General features: G+C 39.4%; 1 pseudogene; it reads right to left on the bottom strand.

Moving 5' to 3' along the window:
* Positions 1–822: 822 nt before the first annotated feature.
* Positions 823–25,551, bottom strand: LOC130682443 (iron-responsive element-binding protein 2-like; annotated as a pseudogene).
* Between the last annotated feature and the right edge of the window lie 1,453 nt (positions 25,552–27,004).

Here is a 27,004-nt window from a genome sequence, read left to right as displayed (position 1 = left end):
TGCAGCACTATTTATGATAGCTAAGATATGGAAGCAACCTACGTGTCCATCAGTAGATGAATGGATAAAGAAGATGTGGTACATATACACAATAGAATACTATTCAGCCATTAGAAAGATGTAAATCCTACCATTTGCAACATCATGGCTGGAGCTAGAGAGTATTATGCTCAAGTGAAATAAGTCAGGAAGAGAAAGACAAATACCAAATTATTTCCTTCATTTGTGGAGTATAACAAAGCAAAAACTGAATGAACAAAACAGCAGCAGACTCACAGACTCCAAGAAGGGACTAGTGGTACTAAAGGGGAGGGGTTGGGGAGATTTGGTGGGGAGTGATGAGGAATGGGATTGAAGGGCATTATGATTGGCACACATGGTGTGTGTGTGTGGGGTCACGGGGAAGAGTGTAGCTCAAAGACAAATAGGGACTCTGTGGCATCTTACTACACTGATGGACAGTGACTGCAATGGGGTATGGCGGGGTACTTGATAATAAGGGTGAATGTAATAACCACATTGTTTTTCTTGTGAAACCTTCATAACAGTGTATATCAATGATACCTTAATTTAAAAAACGTCTCAGGGAAAAGGGAACCTATACCTGTAATTAATATTCACAATATTTGTACTATCTCAGAAAGATGAGAGAATCAGCATGTCCATCTTAAGGGTGAAGACCAAAAACTCAAAAAGAACAAAGTTCCTAAGATATGAAAGTGGTGAGGGTTGGTTTTGCCCAGCCTTTTTACAACTACAAATTGTGAGTATGAAATGTCAGAAACTACAAGTCCTATGACTTCTCTCTCCAGTGGACCCCTATTTGCTCTCCAATAAAGAGTCTCAGGAGAAATGTCTTGGGGCAGATGACCTGTCACCATCTTCACCTGTTCTAGGAATAAAAAGGAAAACGTAGCCTACTATCTCTGAGTCTGTTAACCCCTGATGGAGCAAATCAGACAAAAGGGGTTAAGTAAACTACCACTGTACACAAGTAATTTTTATTATCAAGCAGGACAGAATCTTCTTTCCTTCTAACATACTGATTTCCTCAAATAAGAAAAGAGTGACCTAGATTTAATCAAATACAGAGTATTAAAGTGAAGCTAGATTAGTACAAAATATTATATAAGATCACAAAAAAAACAAAAATATGATATTCAAATAAGTACAAAAAATCCAAATGAGGAAAATAAACTTTCACAGGATGTTACCGCCAAAAGGAAACATTTAAAACTCTTTGAAGTTTAGTAAGATAAAATTTAAGAATTGATATCAGCAAAAACAGTCCTTTGGTGGCCCAGTCCCTTGAATTTCCTGACCCATATTTCTTTCCTGCTGAAACAATCAGTGGGATACCTTCTTTCTGGTACAGCTCAGCAGCCTCAAACACATCTAGCTATAGAGTCAAACAAACACAAAAATCATTAACACAAATTTTGATATAGTTGGCAACTGCTTAAATACTTTGTATATATACTGACTATCTGTCCTGATGGAAAATGAATTGTTTTGGGAGCTGGTTTTCCAAGAAACTTATTAAAAAGCTTGATATTTGCAAAAGTTCCTCTTGTCATTACAGCATCATTACCTCTTCGGGCTCCATAAGAGTTGAATTCATGAGGGGTAAGGCTACAGGAAAATTATGTAAGTAATTTAATTTCAGGTGGAAAATAATCACGTACTACTGAATTGTAAAACTTACTCAAAACATTTTTTATTATGGATAATTTCAAGTATGTACAAAAGTAGGGCAAACAGAACAGTGAATCAACAAGCAGGTGCCTCTCATCACATTGTAATAATCAAATCATGGACTCTGTTTCTTCCATAATTATCCCCTATTACATTATTTTGAGGAAAACACATTTTAGTTGTATCTATTTCAGTATGTTCCTCTAAAAGATTTGGACTCGTAAAATACTATCCTGATACCAAAAAAAGCCCCCACAGTTTCTTAATATCAGAGAGCCAGTCAATATTCAAATGTCCCTGATTTTCCCCATGATTCATTTGTTGTTGGTTTGTTCAAATCAGGCAGGGTCCAAATATGCTTCATATATTCATTCAGTCAATCTCTTAATCTTCACATCTGCTTTCCCTTCTTGCCCCTCTTGTACTTTTTCTGAAGGAAACAGGTCACTGGTTGTAGTTTCCTGCATTTATACTGTGCTAACTGCATTCCCACGGTGTCATTCCCAATCCTCTGTCACTTTATTTCCTGTAAACAAGATGTCAGATCCAATGGCTTGATAATATTTGGGTTTTTAATGTTAATTTGTGTAACAGGCCTCATAGGTCAAACATCCATTGGAGGCACATGATACCCAGTTGTCTCTTTCTGGAATGTTACCAGGGACTATCATCACTGTCCAGATTAAATCTTTCATTAGGGATTACACAACAGTGATACTCATCACTCCTCCTCCAACTTTTAGCTGCAAAACTTCTATAAAGACAAATGTCCTTCATCAATGATTAGGTTATACTGAAATTCATTCCACATGGTAAAGACTGTTTACAAATCTATGACTGTTAAGTAATCAGATGGTTCCCTACCAACTTCCAGAGGTAAGTTGGTCTGTTTTTTTCTTTCAGTATTATTATAAACTCAGAGACTAAAATGCATGATTTAATCCATTCCAGTTAGTATTTTTTACTGATGCTCAGCATGTCCCATCTTTAAGCAGTGGCAGGTTCAAATTGGTTCCTGAGACCTTTTCACAGAAGCCCTGTAGTTTCTGGCAGCTATTTCTCACTGGGAAAAATATAGACATTTTCCAGACCCAAATTTGGAATCAATCATCTCTCCAAGAAGCACTGGTTGTTTGTACGGGTTTCCCCTCCTATCTGGAAGAGAATGTTCCAACATAACCATTCATAAACCAAAACAGCATCCAGTGCAGGGCATCTCCTGATTTCTGGAGGGTCACATCCCTCCACTTTTGCCATAGACCTACACTAGCACTTGCCTTTTTGCTAATGGAAAGAAGTCCGAAGAGGATTTTCACTTCCACGAAAAAAGCTGTTACCACACCAATGTAGGTCTTTTGTGAAAACAAAGTGGTGTGACTTGAGCTTCTGGAAAGCTGAGATACCTGTACAGTGCTATGGCATTCAGACACCATAATCTGGGTGTTAACGGGCTGGACTGGTCACCAGGACAAGAAACAGCTAAGCATCTCAACAACAGCTAAGTGTCTGTTCGGCCTTTTATGTAAAGGCAATAAATATTCTAAATTTGTACACTTAAATGTTTTTATAATGGAGGTGGGGGTGGGGGATGGTTCATATGTCTATTTTAAAAAATTCTGATTTATGAGAAGTACTGGATTAAATATTCTAAGATCTGAAACTACAATAAATATAAAAACTGTATCTTGGAAAGTGGTGGCTCCTTTTTTTTGAGGGTTGGCAGCAATGTCACAATTATGACCAAGATGGAAATCACAACCAACAAATATCTGGGAAAAAGAAAATTTACCTTATTTCTCAACACTGTATATAAAAGCTAAGTGGGTAAGAAACTGATTCATCTTCGTGAAGTTTTACCAAAGGCAGCTGCTATTAGTAATTTCTACCAAAGTACTTTAATTCACACCAAACTACAGTTAACTGGAAAGTAAGTTCAAACACAAAATTCACGACAGCACTGCTGAAACTACAGTAAGAGTTTTCAGGTTTACTACATGACAAACCAAGCCACATGACATGGTCTCTGTATGAGATTTCACTGCAAAGTCTTGTCATTCAAGCAGCACAAACACCAAGGTTGATCGGGCAGCATGTCCCACCTTCAGCAAACCTGTCTGTGGTGTCAGGATGGCTCTGTGACACCAGAGAGCATTACCATGCACAGAGAAATGAAATAATGTGCTTCTAGTTTCAGATTGTTATCTCCTCTATAAACGATCTTTACATTCATTGATTTATGTAAAATTTTAGACTCAAAAAGCAGGAATTCACTGTCTTTCCATTTGACACAGATCAAGCCTAGCGTCATGCACATGCATCTTATAGTCCACAAAAGACACATTTAAATTTCTAACTAGGGGAGGGTGGTTAGGGTAATTTGACAGGTCAAACCATGATGACTTTTCAACAAAGAAAAATTGAAAAGAGAAGTCTTGCTTCCAATCAGTTGTTTATTTTGGCTACCCCTCTATTAGGGGTGCAATTTAAAACAGCCATTTCAGTTTCTAAAAACATAAGCAAAAGCAGGTACAACAGGTACTCCAGTTACTGCGTAAGTCACCATGGCAAGCAGACACCTGTGACAGCAGGTACTTCCTGGAGGAACGAACGTGACCAGAAGCCTCTTAATCAGTAAGAAAGGAGACAAAATAAAAGCATCTGAACACCAGGCACACATACCCTCTACTGGCCAAGTATTTAACAGCAGCACTACTCCTCGCAATGCTTCCAGCGGGCGATATATGGTCTGTGGTGACACAGTCTCCTAGATGCAGTAGGACGTGGGCATTTTCAATAGACTGCAGTGAAACTGGCTCTTTGGTCTAAAAGGTAAAAAGTTAAAGGCATTTAACTCTTCATGAGTTTTTTTAGTTATAACAACATTTAAAAGATGAAACAGTGATAAAACAGTACTTAACAAGCTTATCAAAAAATGAAGGACATCTGATAGAAGTAAACTTCAAGTCCCATGGAAACAAGAGTGAATATGGTGCTTCTAAGGAATCCCACTGCTTATTTCCCATCTGTGAATATGGTTTTGGTTGGTGAATTAAAAGAAAGATAAAATGGGAGTCATAAAAAGAGGCTTATATAAATGATCAAGGGAATAAAGTATTTATGTTAAAATGAAAAAAATAGGTCTTACTGATTTAGAAATAAAGCTGACAGCACATTCTATAAAATCATGACATTTTGGATGGAATCAATAAAGATTTGCTCATCAAATTCCAACACACCAGATTTTTAGGAGCACTACCCTGTGAGTTAAGTTTCAATAGAAACTGAATGTCAAAATTTGTAGACTCCAAAAATCTAAAAAACTTAAAAATATCTACACAAGTTGCTAAAGAGAGATTGTGTGTGGGTATTGCTGTTGATCTTCAGAATATCGTCATGGACAAAAACCGCTACTTCTTTCAATGCACGTCCCACATCACAGTGTGATATTTTCAAACTACACTTATAACCCTTGCCACCTGCACCACCACCCCAGCAGTCCAGCCATCATCGCCTTTCCCTCTGGATTCTGCTGTCACTGGTCTTCCTGCTTCTACCTAACCTTCACCCCCAAGAAAGTGTCAATACAAAGAGCAACCCTTTTGAGTATGACACTCCTCTGTTCGAAACCTTCCCATGGCTCCCACTCCCCGTGTCACTTCACTCAGAGTACAAGACTACATTTTAACATTGGTCTAAAGTTCCCTATGTACTGGGACCTCCATTTCTGACATCGTTTCCTACCACTATCCTTATTTCCCATGCTCTAGCCACATTGCCCTCCTTGAGGCCTTTACCCTGATTTCTCTACCGGGCAGCCCTCTTCTTTGTCCAGATATATGGCTAACTTATTCACATCTTTCAAAGTTTTGCTCAAATGTCATATTTTCAACCACTCTATATAAAATTACAATCTACTCCCCAAATTTTGCACAATTGGTTCTTTTTACCCTGATCATATATATTTTTTCATTACCACTTACCACTTTTTAGCATAATATGTAATCTACCTAGTTATTCTGCTAATGGTTCACTGCCTTCCTCTCCCCATGAGAATGTTGGGTTTTGTTAACTGATGAAATCTGCATACCTAGAAGAGTGCCTGGCACACAGCAGAGATTCAGTAAATATTTGTTAAGTGAATAAACACTTTTTGTGCCCTCATATTTATATTTTCCATTATTAAAAAAAGTGTGACTATATGTATTTACTTGTTGGTGTAAAAGACATCCATGGGACGATGCTTAAAAAACTGACAAGCACTGGTTGCCTCTGAGGAGGTGAAGCAGGAGGCCAGGCATGGGTGAGACAGACCCATTGCACCATCTTTCTTTTGAAATCTGAACCATCTGAGTGGGCTAACAGAGCAGTTTATATGAAGTGTGCCCATATTCAAGATGCCAAATGTAAATGCTTGCTACATATTTCTAATAGGTAAAAAAATAAATCAATTCTGTTACTCTAAGCTATTCTCTCAGATACTAGAGATTTCCAGATACAAAATGACTATCACTCATTAAAACGTATGTGTTCAAAATAATGTAATCTAAAATTTTATTCTATTCAGAAAGCAGGATGTGTGAAATAAAGAAAACATCGACACTTCACTGAACTGCTGAAGAAATGAGACTCTTACCTCTATTTCCTCTTTTCATGTTTTAAACATGGACAATATAACATGCTCTTCCTCTATCTGATGAACTTCTTCTCGAGGAGGCCAAATATTATGTAGGTAAATGTTCTTGCCAGTAGTGTCAGTACCTGTTTAAAATATTTTAGTATGAGATTCAAGACATTCACATCGCCAAAGGAATTATCATACAAACTAAGTAAATTACTCAACAGCAGACTGATTTAGGCATAAGCAGCTGAAGGAAGCAACTATGCCCATTTTACTTTCTTCATATAAACACAGAAATGAATGATGATGCATTACACCAAGAGGTCCTGAAATGATCAAAGAATGGCTGATCTAAGAAACATTTCAAAAATACAACAGCCTCTGGGAAAAAAGTGTGCGCAGGGACATATGTATGCAGATAAAGGAAGAGATACCTAAAGGCTCGGTCTGGAAATCTATATTCACTGTACCTGCTATGGCATAAGCCACCCAAGGGTGGAGAGGCAAGATAGTTGGCATGGACACAATCACAAAGACGACCTTCAAAATTTTTGTTTCCAGATAAAACTCCACAGGTAACCAAATCACCCTGAAGAAAAACACACACAAACAATATATATTCTAGAGATGGTACAAATTTGGATAATTATATATACATAAACAATCTCAAATATTGTACTTCTGAGGACAAGATAACCAAAACATGTTCTACCAATTATTACAGAACTATCAAAACTAAATAAACTAATTCCTTGTGTTATTCTTTGAGAATCATTTTAAGATTGACAGGTTACTATTCCCACAGAATATATATAGGTCTACAGAAATACAAATGTCAATATACATTTTCTGTAATTTATTAATAAAACAGAGTTCGTTATCTTATTGAGTGACACATTTTACCTGTTTGACTGCATTTAAAATGGCTTCTGATAAGGGTGCTGTGTTTCCCACACATGCTGAACATCCATAGCCAACTATTTCAAATCTGCATTTCAAAACAGAAATATGACTGGACAGAACGTCACAGCATTTGTGAAGACACGACAAGCCTTATCTCTTATTTCCACCTTTGTAATAAGATCACTGAAGAGAATATTCATGACAGATGGATCAACCTTCATCGGCATGTCTACTCCGGTTTCTGAGCAACCAAGCCTGACTCTCCCTCTCAGGCATGCAGCCTGCACTGGATGCCAACCATTGAAGTCCTGATGCTTAGGACAAGCCCTAGTCAGGATTGGTAACTAACTCTGCAGAGAGCCAATCACACTACACAAGAAAACTCCTCAGCTACTACTTGCTAGGAACATAACATGAGCACTCAAAAAACTGATGCTGTACTTCTGCCTGAGGGTTTAAACTACAAAGCCTCAAGACAGCCTGGCTTTAACAAACTGACCAAAGCTCACCAAAGAGGCGCTGGAGTTGGGTCCTCTGACAGGAACAAATCTTCCCATTCTTAACCAAAAAAAGTCCCTGAAAAGAATCCCAAGATGATATAACTAAAAAACTGTAGGTAAAATCCTCAAAATTACCTTCAGCTGCCCTTCTAAAAGCAAAAAGAAAATCTAAAATGTATCTCTCTTGCAAAGGAATTGACTACTTATGTAGGGTATGTTCCAAAATAGACACTGAATATAGCTAGCCACAATTTATTTTTCTGATTATGTAAGAAATGTAAACATATTTTCCCCACAGTTCAGGGACAACTTCACCTGTGCTTATTTAATAGACCCCAGCACATCACAAGCCCCAATCAAGACAATTTACTCAGTTAATAAAACAACCTGTAAGAGTTCACTCTTCCTGTCTTCCCAACTCATGGAAATTACACTCTACATGGTACCATGGCATATATGGCCGGCCACTGCTACTTGGTTTTACTTGTCCATTTTGTCTTTCCATCCTTAAACTCGAATCCACATTTCCTACTTCTGCAGCCAGCACACTGCTGCTGTGTTCACTGACTATAACCAATCTTACCTGTGAGTGACAGGGCCTCAAAGATGTGTGACAATGGCGAGGTAACAAGTAAGCTAGAGCACAATTTTTCTAACTTCTTGACTATGAAGGGTTCTAGGAAGCAGCTTCCATCACTGTTGAGTACCAATGTCAGTGTAAAGAGGTGTAACTATCACTTACTTACCCGAGTTTACTAAGGTATGGCAATACTCCACTGGAACTGAGGTAATGTGTAACCATCCCACTGCCTGGAGATAAACTCATTCTGATGTAAGGTTTAACATGCAGACCAGCTTGAACAGCTTTTTTAGCCAAAAGACCTGCACAGTGAACAATGATTCATTACGGTGATGTCTCTCCCTCCTTCCTCACATTAAAGGGGGAAGCGAGAAAGTATTTATTTAACAAGCCAATCTCCATCTCTTGTCAGGGTAAAAGTCCACACTCATGAATTTACTGTCATTATTTTGTCCACTCTATGCTCTTGATTTTTTTCATTTGAAACAAACCACAAGTTGCAGCAGATACACTAGCTTTACATTGTAAATCGTTCACGTGCAGCCTGATGTGGCATGCGCATAAATGGACCAAAGGATGATATGTAGTAATATAATGCACACAGTAACCAACGCATAGTGAGCCTTTTAAAATTCCAGTCATAATAAATAATAATTCAGCATGTATTACACATGACTTTTAACAATGAGTGGTTCTATGTGCATACAACTGATTTCATTTACAATCCTTACCAATCATCTTTTACTCTCAATGGACTATGGCACACTACTATGGAAACTTCACATAGATTATCAAGGGATTCGATCATTACACTTCTAAATTACCAGAAGCAGCAGATACAACCTAAAACTAATAGACATGCAAGTTATGATTTTTTAAAATTTACCTCCCATGTAATAAAAACAAAATTAGTAACATAAATCAAACCTAGTCTTCTTGAGACCTAATGTTGAAGACCTAAAAACCTCATGAAGTTTCTCAGACACAGACACTGATACTCACGTGTGATATAGAAAAACCACATAACAGAAAAGTAAAAACTAATTTAGGAAAAGACTATGTATGGCCATAAAACACAACCTACCTGCAGAGAGCATGACAGATGGATTTCAGTTATTGATGCAACTGGTAACTGCAGCGACGATGACAGACTCATGGGACAGCTGATAGACACCTATTCATAGCGAATAGTGAAGGCATCATTCTGCTTTTCGGCAGCAATTTGGAAGCCTTTAAATCCAACCTATGTAAATTTGCACATAAATATAAACTATGCATTCTGGATACAAATAGGAAAAAAGACTGGCAGAAAATACAGCAGATCCTTGACATATGATGATTTGACACTGGAAGTTCTGATTATTTGTGAGTGTTGCTAAAGATTCATGACCTTTAGTAGTTAAGATTCAGCTAAAATATGAATTTGAGTAGTCACAATAAGAATTACTAGGTACAGCCAACTACCCAGAATGCAGGTATACCTTGGCTTTATTGTTCTCTGCTCACTGCTGTTCAGGTAATACTCAAGAGATGTACAAATTTTCTTTGTTAACAATGGCCCTGAAGATCTGCTTCAAAATGAGCCTGTGAACCTATGTGTATAAAATAGATGAAGCAAGACTGCCAATGAGTTGTTAATTGTTGAAGTGAAGTACATGGGAATTCAATACACCATTTTGTTCCTGTCTAAGTCTGACATTTTCTCTCTCTCTCTCTCTCTCTCTCTCTCTCTCTCTCTCTCTCTCTCTCTCTCTCTCTCTCTCTCTCTCTCTCTCTCTCACACACACACACACACACACACACAAAGAAATTTTAAGAAAGGAAGTCTCTGAAAGCCAGCTACTAGTTCTCAGAATAGAGAAAGTGGCAAGATTGAAGCCATGATTCTCAGAAATTCTGTATAAACCCACAAGTCAAAGAGGTCACTTGTTACCAGATTTTGAGAATAATTAGTTACACAGTAGTGTTTTTCTCCTATTCTGGGAAGTCAAAAGTCCAGAACAGTGCTATTCAACAGAATTTTTCTGTGATGATGTGAATATTTAGTATCTATGCTGTCCAACACAAAAGTGTTAACCACAAGTAACTATCCAGCACCTGAAATGAGGCCACTGTGACTAAGAAACCCAAATTTTAATTAATTTAAATTTTAACTTAAAGAGAGACAACCTCTGCTCATCACAGTGGACCTGGGTAAACGACTGATCTATACTTTGGTCAGAAGGAAAAATGGGGCTGATGGTGTGTGCTGTAACAAAAAAACACAGCAGATTGACTTTATGGGTCACCTGGCTAGTTCTATATTACTTATTCAACACAAAGTGCACTGACAAGGATATCAATAGAGTGATCTACCTTTTCATTTAAGCAAGCTTGGAAATCACTTTTCATTTCTGTCACAGCAACTCTATCCTGAGGTCTTTTTGGACCACTGACAGATGGAACTATTGAATTCAGATTAATCTGGATCACCTAGATCATGGAGAAAAGGGAAAGGATTTAGAAATTTAAGTAAAGATTCTAACTTAAGGACTAATTTCTGAAGCACACTGAGTTACGTATTCATTCTGACATTCAACCCCAGAAATACAGATTTTTTAACAACCCCATTTATGAAACATGACAAAAACTGCTAGAAGACTAGCAGAACAATGCATACACTGTCCAACATCAATTGAATAGTCTGTAAAAAATTTTCTGTTCCCCAAATGTTTTTTTTTCCCAGGAAGATGATAAACACTGTCTTCACAGATGTCTCTTGTACAGTGGATGCCTGTGGTGACTATCAACTTTGGCCTCTGAGCTCTAAATTCTCCCTTCTTTGCCTGTTCTGTGACAGTGGAGTTGGGCTCGTGAGCATTTACCCTTTCACGGCCAGTCGGTAGATGGTGGTGGAGGGACACGACAGAGAAAGGGTTTTTCATTTGCTGGTTCCCCAGTGTCTAGCTGGCCAGGCAGGCTCCTGCAGGTCACACTTTTATTCCTTGGTTCAAAAAATTATTTTTTTAAAAGCCCCACCTTCCACCTAAGTTTCTATTAATTTCTCTGGTATTTCTATCACTTCCTGTCATCCACTTATCCAGCGTATGTGCAAATTAAGTTTCCCTTCATTGAGACCTTCATGATTCCTCTACAACCCCGCTTGTTCTGAATGACCTTGACCACAAACCTGCTTTTCTTATGCCTTCATTTCTCGGCTCCAGGTGATCGTAGTCTTTGTGTTTAAAAGTGGGATTCATGAGTTTCTCTTGAAATCAATTTCTTGATGGGTTATAGCTTTATTTCTTAATATGGTCAGGTTTTTAATAAGCAAATGTATTCCATTTTATTTTACCTCTTCCACGTTTCTACTTACTTTTTCTTACTCTTTCCTACAATTCTTTCTTCCCTTCTTTGTTTTTTAATGTGGACAAAGCACTAGAGTCAATAAACAGTGGTGAAGTGGACCAGAAAATCCTCACAGAAGTTAGAAGACCCGACCAAAGCAAATTTACACCAATTCAATCCCTACGGGTGCTATACTAGCCTTCAAAATGCCAGTAATGTATTCACCTATTTGCCTAACATGTTTCCTGAATATCTACTGTGTGCCAGTCAGTGTTCTAGGAGCTGAAGATGCAATGCAAAAAATAAAAATAAATAAAAATAAATAGTGCAGACACAAGTTCCTGTCCTAATGGAGCCTATGTGTACCTTCCATTTGGAAAGACAGACAAACCAGTACACAAATTAAGATTTCAAGGAGGGATACATGCTATCAAGAACAATACAGCTGGGTGAGAAAATGGATTCCCACCCCCCACAAAAAATATAGCTAACAGTTAACCACACCTATGATAACATCCTGTTGTTTATTTAGATCCTTGACACACTACTAGAAAATGAATGTTATTAAAATTAAGACTCCTGAAAGTGAATACTACCTACTTCAATATAAACACAAATCCTCAACAGATTAGAAACATTTGCTTAGATTGTAAAATATATTTAATATTTTAAGACTGCATAACTGGATATCCCTTTCATAATTGTGGATTTTCACAAAATATAGACATTAACCAGATGCAGACATCATCAAAACTGGTATTTTGGGAGGATATTATAGTGATCATGAAGTAGAAAAAAATTAGAGTGCTAAATTAAGAGTCAATTTTGTACTTTAAATACTAAAAATTTAGACCCCATAAAAAGTTGAAAAATTCACTGTAATAGAAATCTATGTAAAATTAATTAATAAAATGAGACTCACATACCCATTAGCTTGTTAAATAGTAATAATGGCTAAAATTTATTGAGCACTTACTATGTGCCTGAGGCTGTTCTAATGAATTTGTGTTTGATCTTTAAAGAATCCTGAGTTAGATAGGATCTTCCTATCTTAGAGATGGGGAAACTGAGGCAGAAAGGCTAAATAAAGTGCCCAAGGTTACAAAACTAATAAATTTTAGGGCTGGGATTCAAACCCAGGTGGTTAGGCTCCAGAATTTACACTCTTCACTACTACTTGGGTTATTCTGTATATACTTGGGAGTACTCAGGTGTTCCTGAATTATTCTGGTTATTGCTAAACAATTTCACAGCTTTAAGGTATGCTTCCATTGACTTGAGTTTGTCTTTGTCAAAACCTAAAAAGAAGATTAATAACAAAAATCAAGTAAGGAATTGTGAAATCTTTGGGGGTAGGGTTCTGCGTTCCAATGATGAGCAAGAAACAAATATTCCAGATTACATAATACTCAGAATAGATTTTTTTCCAAATTAATATTTGATATTATTCTCAAGAGTAAAGTTTACCCTTCATGAAAACGCTACTTGCTAAAAACACCTGCCAGCCCTTACTTAAAAGTTAATCACTGATGATAAATACTGAGCAACTTCTATAAGACTCGCAAAAAATATTATTTGCAAAAGAAAAACCAGTAATAAAACCGAACATAATAAATTACTATCCACCATGAAGGAAGAAATCCATCACTTTCCGTAAACAATAAACAATATTAATAGTTAAAATGAAAGAATAAAGTGAAAGTTAAGAACAGTTTTACAGAGAAAAAGCAGAAATTAAAGAATTTAGATGTTGATATTAAAAGTTTCCAATTGAACATTGGGGTGGTTGTCTGTAAGCCTGATGAGAAGTAAAGTGACTTATGCAGATGGTCTTTCCGCAGGATTGTCACAGAACACATCCTCCAAGTTATAAGTTCTTCTCACAATGTAACAGTAACATTCCTCCAGCAAGGGGTGGGGTCTGTGTTCCCCCTGCACCAAAGCAGTGTGATTTCCAGAAGGCTGGCTGTCTCTGTGTCCTCGGACCACTGGATTCCTAAAGCCACCACATGAGAAAGCCCAGACCCATGTAGAAGCCACCCATCAAAATCCAGCTTGAAGAAATCTCAGCATTTTATGAGGACTATTCCCTCTCCAAGAATCCAAATGAATTATTCATTTTGCCATGTGACTTATAATAATCTTCTCCCAAAATGAAAAATACTAGAATATATTTCCCAAATATATGTATGATTAGAGATTAGGAGTTCAGCAATGATCTCTTTAAAAGAGGAAGAGGGGCAATTTAAAAACAAAACAAAACAAAATGAAAAAAACAGACAATAGGCTGATAGACACTGAGAAGTCACTGGTGGTTACCATGGGGGAGGAATTGGGGTTGGTGGGTGAAACAGAGAGTCACAAAATCTCAATCATAATATAAATTAGTCACAGACATGAAAGTACAGCATATAGTCAACAGTTCTGGGGTGAGCATTTAATGATGTATGTAAGTGTTGAATCACTGTGTTGTATACCTGAAACCAATATAAGATTGTATAGCAACTATGCTTCAATAAAAAAACAAAATTGTTTTTACTTAAAAAAAAGAGGAAGTGGATCAAAATAAGAAAAGAGGTCCTGCTTTTTAAAAACAAGGGGCCTTATGTAGTATCAACACATTGTGGGTTTTCAGGTACTTCTTATAATACATAAACTACTCAACATAAGAGTGGTAAAAACTCCTAGCTTACCAGGCTACAGAAGATTCGGAACTTGTAACCCTGTGCTGCTTTTCACCAAATCACGTGCTTCTTACTGTCAGAGCACTGGGTCCCAAACTCTTTGTCTGGTGACCACCTATTCCTGCTAAAAGAACAGAGGAGAATATTCTCAAGCTTGACTCCCATTAAACTGCAACCTCTGATCCCTAAGCAGAATGGAGGTCTCCATCATTATGGGGAAAAACAAAGCTGAAGGTAGGCAGTATAGATAATCCCTTTACGTTGCCGTAAATGGGCCCCAGGGAACCAGGAACAGACCAGAATCTGGGAAGTTTAATATGCATTTTATGCATTCTTTTAAAATAAGACAATTTCATGAATAACTAAATAACATGTACAAGAATAGTGACTTACTATAGAATATTTCAGAGACACACACTGGAAATGTAACAAGTTTATCCTAAATGATCTTGCTTCTTACCTGTATGTTCTAAATGTTTTAAAGTCACATTGTCAACAGGGAAAAAGCTGAGGATAGCACCATATTCTGGACACATATTTGCTATTGTAGTTTGATCCACTATAGATAATTGTGAAACTCCACTTCCAAAAAACTCAACAAACTTTCCAGCCACTTCTACTTGCCTGAGGTGCTAATAAAGGGACACACATAAATACACAAAATCAGCAATAAGATAAGCATGGTTTCTTTGAAAACTACAAAATCTAATTTTTAACTCTTACTAGTGACGGTGAAGGAAAGAGGTCCACTTGTTCTTATGAAACAGGAACTCCTTCCGGTTTTGCAGGTGTTTTAAGATAAACTGTCAATAGAAGAGTGGTCCCATGTCACTGTTAGGACAGAAAAGGGCCTGAAAACTCAAAATGGCTAAGATTTACATTTTAATGTCTCTGAAATAGGGGTATACCTTAGACTCAATGGTGAGTCTGTTAGCTGGCAGTCTTTCTTAGCAGTATTTTAAATAAGGTTGTGTCTATCCATTAATGGCATCGTAAATTGGATGAAATAGTAATATACAGATGAACTGTATTTAAATAAAAAATTACATGTTGGCTATAAAAATTCTTCAAATTCCAACTGTAGCATCACTAATTTCTACAGCACATTAAATTTTACACCACAAATATTTACAGCATCATTAATTAAAGGTAAATTCCATTTTGATAACATTTAAGATGTGGCTTCAAAATTCCTTCTAAAATCATTTTTCTTAGTTTTTACCAAGAACCAAACAGCTACTCACCTGTTCTAAATTATGAAATGGTCTTGGATTGGTACAGTGAAGCAACTAGGGAGGGGACTAAGAATGAAACAGCCTTCAACCTGGGAACAATACTAAGTCCAAACATCTCAGAGGTGGTAGGGGTCACTTAATCCAAACTGCTTAAGATATAGAAACTCAAGCCTAGGAGAAAGATGTTTGTTTAAATTCATGAAGATGAGAGCAATACAGATTAGATATACCAAACCAACTTCTACTTTCACCAAATTAATGAGGTACCACAATATACACTGTGAAAACCAAGATAAAGTCAGTCCTATGAAGACCATGAATAGAACCTCAAAGAAGAAAAAGAATTCAATAAATGTAAACGTATGTAACAGATTGAAATTTTCTATGAACTAAAACATCAAAAATAGATCATAATATTGCTAAGAAAAAATACAGCCAGAGGGCTCTAAAGGCAAGATTAATTCTCAGTATGTCTTAAAGAAAGAATTGATTCCTCTAAAAATATAATGGCATATTCCTTTTCCTTTGGGATAACCCTACAATTCTCAATTTAACTTTGTGATCTTTTGGTACCATACATGGAATCAATCATTTTTCCTAAGATGTCAAAATCTTTTTTAGAGGTGAAGCCAAGATGGCGGCGTGAGTAGAGGAGCAGAAATCTCCTCCCAAAACCACATATATGTTTGAAAATACAACAAAGACAACTCTTCCTGAAAGAGAGACCAGAAGACACAGGAAAACAACCAGACTACATCCACACCTGCGAGAACCCAGCACCTCACGAAGGGGGTAAGATACAAGCTGCAGCCAAGTGGGACCTGAGCGCCCCTCACACTAGCTCCCCAGCAGGAGGAGAGGAGTCAGAGAGGGAGGGAGAAGGAGCCCAGGACTGCTAATCAGCCAGCCCTTGCCATCCACACTGGACCGCAGACAGTGCATGCGTGGGGTGCTGGATACTAGGGAAAAAGGACAGTAAGATGTGTGAGTAGGTCCCGGCAGCCGGTGCCCCAGGGAAAAAGAAAAGCGAGTGCTTTTTGGAAGTGTTAAAGGGACAGGGACCACACAGCCAGACGGAAGCGTCCTGGGACACTTAGTCCAGCAGCAGGGAACTCCGGGCACCCTAAACCCCTGTATAGCAGGGCAGGTCAGACAGAGGGCCCTCACAGAGATAAACAGCCTCCCGGCCGTTTCCCCTCCAACGCGGCTCCGCCATATCAGAGCAGCAGCCCGAGGCAGGCCATGCCCACAGCAACAGCAGAGATAAACTCCATAGCGGCCGGGCAAGAATCAGAAGCCGCGTCTGCATGCAGCTGCCCAGCACAAGCCACTAGAGGTCACTGTTCTCCCAGGAGAGGAAGGCCACAAACCAACAAGAAGGGAAGTTCTTCCAGCCGTCACTCGTGCCAGCTCTGCAAACTGTCTCTATCAAAATGAAAAGGTAAAATTTGAGGCAGACAAAGATTACAGAGTCAACACATGAGAAGGAGACAGACCTAACCAGTCTTCCTGAGAAAGAATTCAAAATAAAAATCATAAACATGCTGACAGAGATGCAGAGAAATATACAAGAGCTAAGGGATGAAGTCCGGAGGGAGATTACAGATGTCCAGAAGGAGATTACAGAAGTGAAACAAACTCTGGAAGGATTTATAAGCAGAATGGGTAAGATGCAAGAGGCCATTGATGGAATAGAAAGCAGAGAACAGGAACCCATAGAAGCTGACACAGAGAGATAAAGAATCTCCAGGAATGAAACAATATTAAGAGAACTGTGTGACCAACCAAAAGGAACAATATCCGCATTATAGGGGTACCAGAAGAATAAGAGAGAGAAATAGGGATAGAAAGTGTCTTTGAAGAAATAATTGCTGAAAACTTCCCCAAACTGGGGGAGGAAATAATCGAACAGACCATGGAAATACACAGAACTCCCAACAGAAAGGACCCAAGGAGGACAACACCAAGACACATAATAATTAAAATGGCAAAGAACAAGGACAAGGACAGAGTTTTGAAGGCAGCTAGAGAGAAGAAAAAGATCACCTATAAAGGAAAACTCATGAGGCTATCATCAGACTTCTCAACAGAAACCTTACAGGCCAGAAGAGAATGGCATGATATATTTAATGCAATGAAACAGAAGGGCCTTGAACCAAGGATACTGTATCCAGCACGATTATCATTTAAATATGAAGGAGGGATTAAACAATTCCCAGACAGGCAAAAGTTGAGGGAATTTGCCACCCACAAACCAATTCTACAGGGTATTCTAGAGGGACTAGTCTAGACGGGAGCACTCCTAAGACTAAACAGATGTCACCAGAGAAAATAAAATCACAGCAAAGAAAGCAGACCAACCAAATACTAACTAAAGGCAAAAAATAAAATCAACAACCCACTAAAAGCAGTTAAAGGAAACACGAAAGAGCACAGAATAAAACAACCAACATATAAAGAAATGAGGAGGAGGAATAAGAAGGGAGAGAAGAAAGGAATCTCCAGACAGTGTATATAACAGCTCAATAAGCGAGCTAAGTTAGGCAGTAAGATACTAAAGAAGCTAACCTTGAACCTTTGGTAGACACGAATCTAAAGCCTGCAATGGCAATAAGTACAGATCTTTCAATAGTCACCCTAAATGTAAATGGACTGAATGCACCAATCAAAAGACACAGAGTAATAGAATGGATGAAAAAGCAAGACCCATCTATATGCTGCTTACAAGAAACAGACCTCAAACCCAAAGACATGCACAGACTAAAAGTCAAGGGATGGAAAAAGATATTTCATGCAAACAATAGGGAGAAGAAAGCAGGGGTTGCAGTACTAGTATCAGACAAAATAGACTTCAAAACAAAGAAAGTAACAAGAGATAAAGAAGTACATTACGTAATGATAAAGGGCTCAGTCCAAAAAGAGGATATAACCATTCTAAATATATATATACACCCAACACAGGAGCACCAGCATATGTGAAACAAATACTAACAGAACTAAAGAGGGAAATAGAATGCAATGCATTCATTTTAGGAGACTTCAACACGCCATTCACCCCATAGGATAGATCCACTGGACAGAAAATAAGTAAGGACACGGAGGCACTGAACAACACACTAGAACAGATGGACCTAATAGACATCTATAGAACTCTACATCCAAAAGCAACAGGATACACATTCTTCTCAACTGCACATGGAACATTCTCCAGAAGAGACCACATAGTAGGTCACAAAAAGAGCCTCAGAAAATTCCAAATGATTGAAATTCTACCAACCAACTTTTCAGACCACAAAGGTATAAAACTAGAAATAAATTCTACAAAGAAACCAAAAAGGCTCACAAACACATGGAGGCTTAACAACATGTAACTAAATAATCAATGGTTCAACGAACAAATTAAAATAGACATCAAGGAATATATGGAAACAAATGACAACAACAACACAAAGCCCCAGCTTCTGTGGGACACAGTGAAAGCAGTGTTAAGAGGAAAGTATACAGCAATCCAGGCACACTTAAAGAAGGAAGAACAATCCGAAATAAATAGTCTAACATCAGAATGATCGAAACTGGAAAAAGAAGAACAAATGAGGCCTACAGTCAGCAGAAGGAGGGACATAATAAAGATCAGAGAAGAAATAAACAAAATTGAGAAGAATAAAACAATAGAAAAAGTCAATGAAACCAAGAGCTGGTTCTTTGAGAAAATAAACAAAATAGATAAACCTCTAGCCAAACTTATTAAGAGAAAAAGAATCAACACACATCAACAGAATCAGAAATGAGAATGGAAAAATCACGACAGACTCCACAGAAGTACAAAGAATTATTAAAGACTACTATGAAAAGCTATATGCTAACAAGCTGCAAAATCTAGAAGAAATGGACAACTTCCTAGAAAAATACAACCTTCCAAGATTGACCACGGAAGAAACACAAATTTAAACAAACCAATTACGAGCAAAAAAATTGAAATTTTACTCAAAAAACTACCCAAACACAAATCCCCCGGCCCGATTGATTTACCTCGGAATTTTATCAAACATACAGAGAAGACATAATACCCATTCTCCTTAAAGTTTTCCAAAAAATAGAAGAAGAGGGAATACTCCACAACTCATTCTATGAAGCCAACATCACCCTAATACCAAAACCTGTCAAAGACCCCACCAAAAAAGAAAATTACAGACCAATATCCCTGATGAATGTAGATGCAAAAATACTCAATAAAATATTAGCAAACTGAATTCAAAAATATATCAAAAGGATCATACACCATGTCCAAGTGGGATTCATCCCAGGGATGCAAGGATGGTACAACATTTGAAAATCCAACAACAACATCCACCACATAAACCAAAAGAAAGACAAAAACCACATGATCATCTCCATAGATGCTGAAAAAGCATTTGACAAAATTCAACATTCATTCATGAAAAAAGCTTCTCAGCAAAATGGGTGTAGAGGGCAAGTACCTCAACATAATGAAGGCCATATATGATAAACCCACAGCCAACATCATACTGAACAGCAAGAAGCTGAAAGGTTTTCCTCTGAGATCGGGAACAAAACAGGGATGCCCACCCTCCTCACTGTTATTTAACTTAGTACTGGAGGTCCTAGCCATGGCAATTAGACAAAACAAAGATATACAAGGAATCCAGATTGGTAAAGAGGAAGTTAAACTGTCACTATTTGCAGATGACATGATATTGTACATAAAAAACCCTAAAGACTCCACTCCAAAACTACTAGAACTGATATCGGAATATAGCAAAGTTGCAGGATACAAAATTAACACACAGAAATCTGTGGCTTTCCTATACACTAATAATGAACCAATAGAAAGAGAAATCAGGAAAACAACTCCATTCACAACTGCATCAAAAAGAATCAAATAAATAGGAATAATCCTAACCAAGGAAGTGAAAGACCTATACCCTGAAAACTACAAGACACTCTTAAGACAAATTAAAGGGGACACTAAGAAATGGAAACTCATCCCATGCTCTTGGCTAGGAATAATTAATATTGTCAAAATGGCCATCCTTCCCAAAGCAGTATACAGATTTGATGCAATCCCTATCAAATTAATAGCAACATTCTTCAATGAACTGGAACAAATAGTTCAAAAATTCATATGGAAACACCAAAGACCCCAAATAGCCAAAGCAATCCTCACAAAGCAGAACAAAGTGTTGGGGGGATCTCACTCCCCAGCTTCAAGCTCTACTACAAAGCCATAGTAATCAAGACAATTTGGTACTGGCACAAGAACAGAGCCACAGACCAGTGGAACAGATTAGAGAATCCAGACGTTAACCCAAACATATATGGTCAATTAATATTTGATAAAAGAGCCATGGATATACAATTGGGAAATGACAGTCTCTTCAACAGAGGGTTTTGGCAAATCTGGACAGCTACATGTAAGAGAATGAAACTGGACCATTGTCTAACCCCATACACAAAAGTAAATTCGAAATGGATCAAATACTTGAATGTAACTCATGAAACCATAAAACTCTTAGAAAAAAACAGAGGCAAAAATCTCTTAGACATAAACAAGAGTGACCTCTTCTTGAACATATCTCCCCAGGCAAGGAAAACAAAAGCAAAAATGAACAAGTGGACTATATCAAGCTGAAAAGCTTCTGTACAGCAAAAGACACCATCAATACAACAAAAAGGTACCCTACAGTATGGGACAATATATTTGTAAATGACAGATCCGATAAAGGCTTGACATCCAAGATATTTAAAGAGCTCATGTACCTCAACAAACAAAAAGTGAAAATCCAATTAAAAAATGGGCAGAGGAGCTGAACAGACAGTTCTCCAAAGAAGAAATTCAGATGACCAACAGACACATGAAAAGATGCTCCACATCACTAGTTATCAGAGAAATGCAAATTAAAAGCACAATGAGATATCACCTCACACCAGTAAGGATGGCTGCCATCCGAAAGACAAACAACAACAAATGTTGGTGAGGTTGTGGAGAAAGGGGGACCCTCCTACTCTGCTGGTGGGAATGTAAATTAGTTCAACCATTGTGGAAAGCAGTATGGAGTTTCCTCAAAATGCTCAAAATAGACTTACCATTTGACCCAGGAATTCCACTCCTAGGAATTTACCATAAGAATGCAGCACTCCAGTTTGAAAGACAGATGCACCACTATGTTAATCACAACACTATTTACAATAACCAAGAATTGGAAGCAACCTAAGAAAAGAAGATGTGGTACATATACACAATGGAATATTATTCAGCCGTAAGAAGAAAACAAATCCTACCATTTGCAACAACATGGATGGAGCTAGAGGGTATTATGCTCAGTGAAATAAGCCAGGTGGAAAGAGACAAGTACCAAATTATTTCACTCATCTGTGGAGTATAAGAAAAAAGGAAAGACTGAAGAAACAAAACAGCAGCAGAATCACAGAACCCACGAATGGACTAACAGTTACCAAAGGGAAAGGGACTGGGGAGGATGGGTGGATGGGGAGGGATAAGGGGGGGGAGAAGAAAGGGGTAGTATGATTAGCATGCATAATGTGGGGGGTGGGAGAAAGGGAAGGGCTGTGCAACACAGAGAAGACAAGTAGTGATTCTACAACATTTTGCTATGCTGATGGACAGTGACTGTAATGGGGTTTGTGGGGGGGACTTGGTGTAGGGGAGAGCCTAGTAAACATAATATTCTTCATGTAATTGTAGATTAATGATAACAAAAAAAGAAAGAAATGGGGGATTACTTCCCGATAGGATAAAACTAACTGTAAATCAATGATTAATGCATCCTTTACATATCCTTAATTTTGATCTTTTAAAGGTTGTGGGATGATCAGCTATGGAAGTACACTTTTCTGATAATATATCTTTCTCTTAAAAAAAAGCAGTTCCTGTGTGGTTATCTCCAATAGGTTCTTCACAATGGTATAAAGGTCATATCAAAGTGTGGGCAAAGGGTTTGTTTGTGTTTATACAGAGGATCAAGGCCTAATTTGGCTACCCAGAAAATGAATTAAGATACTGTATGAAGAAGATCTTCCAACATCAACATCCTCTGGAAGAGTCATTTCAGAAGATGATCATCAAAGAACTTCAACAAAGACCCTGGCACTGTTGCAGTTGTAGCTGCATTCATCCCACCGGTTCCTGGACTTGCCATTGGAATGAAGAAGGAGATATCTAAGCTGGCCTGTGCATACAGTAAAACAACAAATTTGACTGGATCTATACTGTCGGAACTCAACCAAGAATTAGGAGAAGGGCAAGTTGCAGTGCTCCAAAATCGTGCGTCTATAGACTATCTACTGTTAAAAGAACATATGGGATGTGAACAGTTCCCAGGAATGTGTTGTTTTAATTTGTCTGATTTTTCTCAAACTATTCAAATTCAGTCAGACATTATCCATCATATCATTGATAAGTTTTTACAAATGCATAGGGTACCTAACTGGTTTTCTTGGTTTCACTGGATATGGCTGGTAATTGTAGGTCTGCTTTTGTGATGTATCTGTATTCCTATTCTGTTAATGTGTGTATGCAACTTAATTAGTAGTTTGTTAAAACCTATACATGCTTATGTTACTCTACAAGAAGATATGTCAAAGAAATAATCAATTTTCCCATGTTTTCTTCTGTCTGCTACTTCTGTAGCTTTTCTTCTTCCTAATTACAACCCTTTAGTAGAATTCGTGCCTCATATCGAAAATTACTGAGTATCATAATTCTTCCAAGTGGTAAAGATACCTCAAGACAAATGCTGGGCATAGAAGCCACACGGCATAAATCTGAAAAGAAGTAGAAAGCTATCCTTTTCAAAGAATATTGCTTCTCTCTCACTTACGAACTTTACATTTCCCTGTATGGCCCTGGAAGATGACTGGTTAGCCAGAGACAGGTAAGATTCCTCAAGGGAGGAACAACCTAAGACACGCACAGTTGCAGGGGGGCCATCAGGAGAGAAATTGGGGATCAACAGAGGTGAGGCTAAGAACCTCACCCCCCCGGGTTTTGATAGAAATCTTCTGCATCCGTGGATGTTTTGTTTCCCTTGTCTAGCTTGGATTAATACTTAGTCTATAGGCACAGACCTGATCATCTACATTTGCCCTCTTACAGCACTAAATTATGTTTTCTACCTTTATCTTGCATCTACCTACCACTTCAGCATTTTATTAAAAAACAATAATAATAATAAGGGAAAAATGTGGGATTCACATATAAATCAAGTATAAAAATCAAACGAATAATCATATCTGACTTGATTGTTTATAGTTCATGATGCGAGATCAAAACTGAAAGTTTCTGTGATATGACTGCCCTTGCACTGTTCACCATGTAAGAACTTATTTACTGTGTAAGAAATTGTTCACCATGTAAGAACTTGTTTGTTATGCTTCAGAAGAATGGAGACTGTTGAGAATTAGGCTTGGGGTTGATTAATGATTGTGCATTGAGTCCCCTATACAGAATTTTATTGTTGTTAACAACCATTTGATCAATAAATATGAGAGATGCCCTCTCAAAAAAATATCTTTTTTAATTATGGAAGAAGGATCAATACTAAATGCCAAAAGGGAGCCAATACCATTTTCTTCTCCTGCAGAGTATCCTGAAAGCTTTCAGACCAATGATTAAACCAAAAATACCGAGACTCTAGGAACCAAACTGGAATTACATGTGGAATATTTGCCAGGTTCAGGCACTTAACAAAATGGGACTGAAATCGTTAGAATAAAGTTAGTGAAAAGCTGAAATTTAGGATGGAGTGTTACAAATTCATGTTTACTATTAAAATCTGGAGCCCATGTACTGGATGCAGGAAGCCAGTATTAAAAATTCAGAGAAATGCAGCAGCCCAGTTTCAAAAAGACAGTTGCACCCCTATGTTTATTGCAGCACTATTTACAATAGCCAAGAAATGGAAGCAACCCAAGTGTCCATCAGTAGATGAATGGATAAAGAAGATGTGGTACATATACACAATGGAATATTATTCAGCCATAAGAAGAAAACAAATCCTACCATTTGCAACAACATGGATGGAGCTAGAGGGTATTATGCTCAGTGAAATAAGCCAGGTGGAAAGAGACAAGTACCAAATTATTTCACTCATATGTAGAGTAAGAGAACAAAGGAAAACTGAAGGAACAAAACAGCAGCAGAATCACAGAACCCAAGAATGGACTAACAGTTACCAAAGGGAAAGAGACTGGAGAGAATGGGTGGGAAGGGAGGGATAAGGGCGGGGAAAAACAAAGGGGTATTACAATTAGCTCACATAATGTGGGAGGGGTCCCAAGGGGAAGTCAGTTTAGTACAGAGAAGTCAAGTAGTGATTCTATATCAGCTTACTAGGCTGATGGTCAGTGACTGTAATGGGGTATGTGGTGGGGCTACTTGATGACCTGGGGAGTCTAGTAACCATAATGTTGCTCATATAATTGTAGATTGGTTATTGTGAATAGTGCTGTGATAAACATAGGGGTGCACATATCTTTTTTATACTGGTCTGCTGCATTCTTTTATTTATTTATTTATTTATTTATTCATTCATTCATTCATTCATTCACTCATTCATTATCTATCTATCTACCTATCTGTCTATCTATCTTTCTGTCATTAATATATAATTAGATGAGTAACATTATGTTTGCTAGACTCCCCCCATCATGAAGATGCCTCCAGGTACCCCATTGCAGTCACTGTCCATGAGCAGAGTAAGATACTGTAGAATCCCTACTTGTCTTCTCTGTGTTGTATAGCCCTCCCTGTGATCCCCACTCCCACATTATACGTACTAATAGTAATGCACGTTTTCTTTCCCTCTCCCCTTATCTCTCCATTACCAGCTATCCACCCCAGTCCCTTTCCCTTTGGTAACTGTTAGTCCATTCTTGGGTTATGTGAATCTGGTGCTATTTTGCTTATTCAATGTGTTCTGCGTGCACGCCCATTGGCTGCCTCGCTTCGATTGATGGCGCTGACTGCCATTTATTGCGCAGAGTCACTCGCAGGCCCGCCCCAGACAGGTGTCCCTCGTGGCCAATGAGTGAGCACCAACGCAGAGCAGACCGCCTTTGGGGGCGCCCACAGAACACGTGTTTCAGGCAGCTGCACAGTAGATGCAGGCTTTCCCGCCTCCGTGTTCAGTACTCATTAGCTTCGCGAGCGCCGCCAGGAGAGGGGTTTCTAACGGCTCCCTCCGTTCTTCTGTCCTCCGGCCCTGTCCGCAGGGTCGACCCGGCGCCCTCAGACAGCCGACTCCTTCGCACCGTGTGCCCAGCGGAGACCAGATGTTGGACCCGCGCTGTCCTCGGCTGTGCCTTCCTCCCGGCACGAATGTGCTGGCAGCACTGACCTCACTCCCCAGCCTCAGATCATCTCTTCGCGCTTGCTGGGCCCCCGGCGCCGCCCTCGCCCCTTCTCTTCTCTCCAGTGGCGGGCGAAAGGCGGCGATTGACCCGGACTTGAAGCCGCTGCCCCGGTCGGACGTGAGCCATTACAGCTCTGCCACCTCCAGCCTAGCGCCGTGGGGTGGCGCAACCAGGAACCCTGATGCCGCCGAGGGCCTCCCTTCTGCCTCGGTGGCCACTGAGGGGCAGCCGCGCAACAGCAGCTCGTCCGGCCACAGCGCGTGGTGCAACCTGTCCCATGCCGACCGCATCGCCGAGTCCATTGAGATTGAGAGCTCGGCCGAGAAGCGGCTCACGCTGCCGCAGATCTACGGTGGGTGGTCAAGAGCAGGCCCTAGTTGAAGGATGAAGGTGAAGCGACGGCTCTGCGGGCTGGAAGGTACGTGACCTCGGTGGGCGGCCGGACCCGGACGGGGCGCGGGGACCCCTGTCTCCACCTGAGGTCGCGGTGGAGCTGGTGAGGGGCGTCCGTGCAAGTTGCTTGGCGGATACTGCATCACCCGTGTGACCGGGAAGCGACCGACACGGGTGGTGGGCCTGCCGGGCCCGGCCGGGGGTCGGGAGATGGCGCACTCCACCAGAGGGGCTGTTCGGGGAGGGAGGGAGGTGGAGCAAGTGCGCTGAGAAGGCTGTCCGCGCCGCCGCCGAAGTCTGCCAGGCAGGGGAGAGGGGCTCGCTGGACCGCTGCTCCTCTGTCTGGGACCGGGCGGTGAAGGCGGCTGCTCTCTGTCTGGCCTGGTGCCGCGCCGCCGACCTGCTACCGCTGCCTGGGCCGGGGCCACAGGTGGAGGGCACAGGTGAGGCCACGTATATGTGGAGACCCGTGGGCGGTTTGCCTTGTGTAGATTTTCTAGGCGGGGGCCTCGAGGGCGAGGGCTGGGGGAGCTGAAGTTCAAGTGGGACCCGCAGCGGGGCGGCGGGGTAGAGGCTGCCCGGAGGCAGCGCCTTTAGAATTGAAAATTTTTTCATGAGGTACCTCTCGTATTTTCTATTTGGGAATGAAGTTTCTTTACTTTGGTTTTGGAATTGAC

This window comes from Manis pentadactyla, unplaced genomic scaffold (genome assembly GCF_030020395.1).
Source record: "Manis pentadactyla isolate mManPen7 unplaced genomic scaffold, mManPen7.hap1 scaffold_525, whole genome shotgun sequence".
In the NCBI taxonomy this organism is placed as follows: Eukaryota; Metazoa; Chordata; class Mammalia; order Pholidota; family Manidae; genus Manis; species Manis pentadactyla.
Note: the sequence above shows the minus strand (reverse complement) of the source record. Positions and strands in the feature narration are given on the sequence as shown.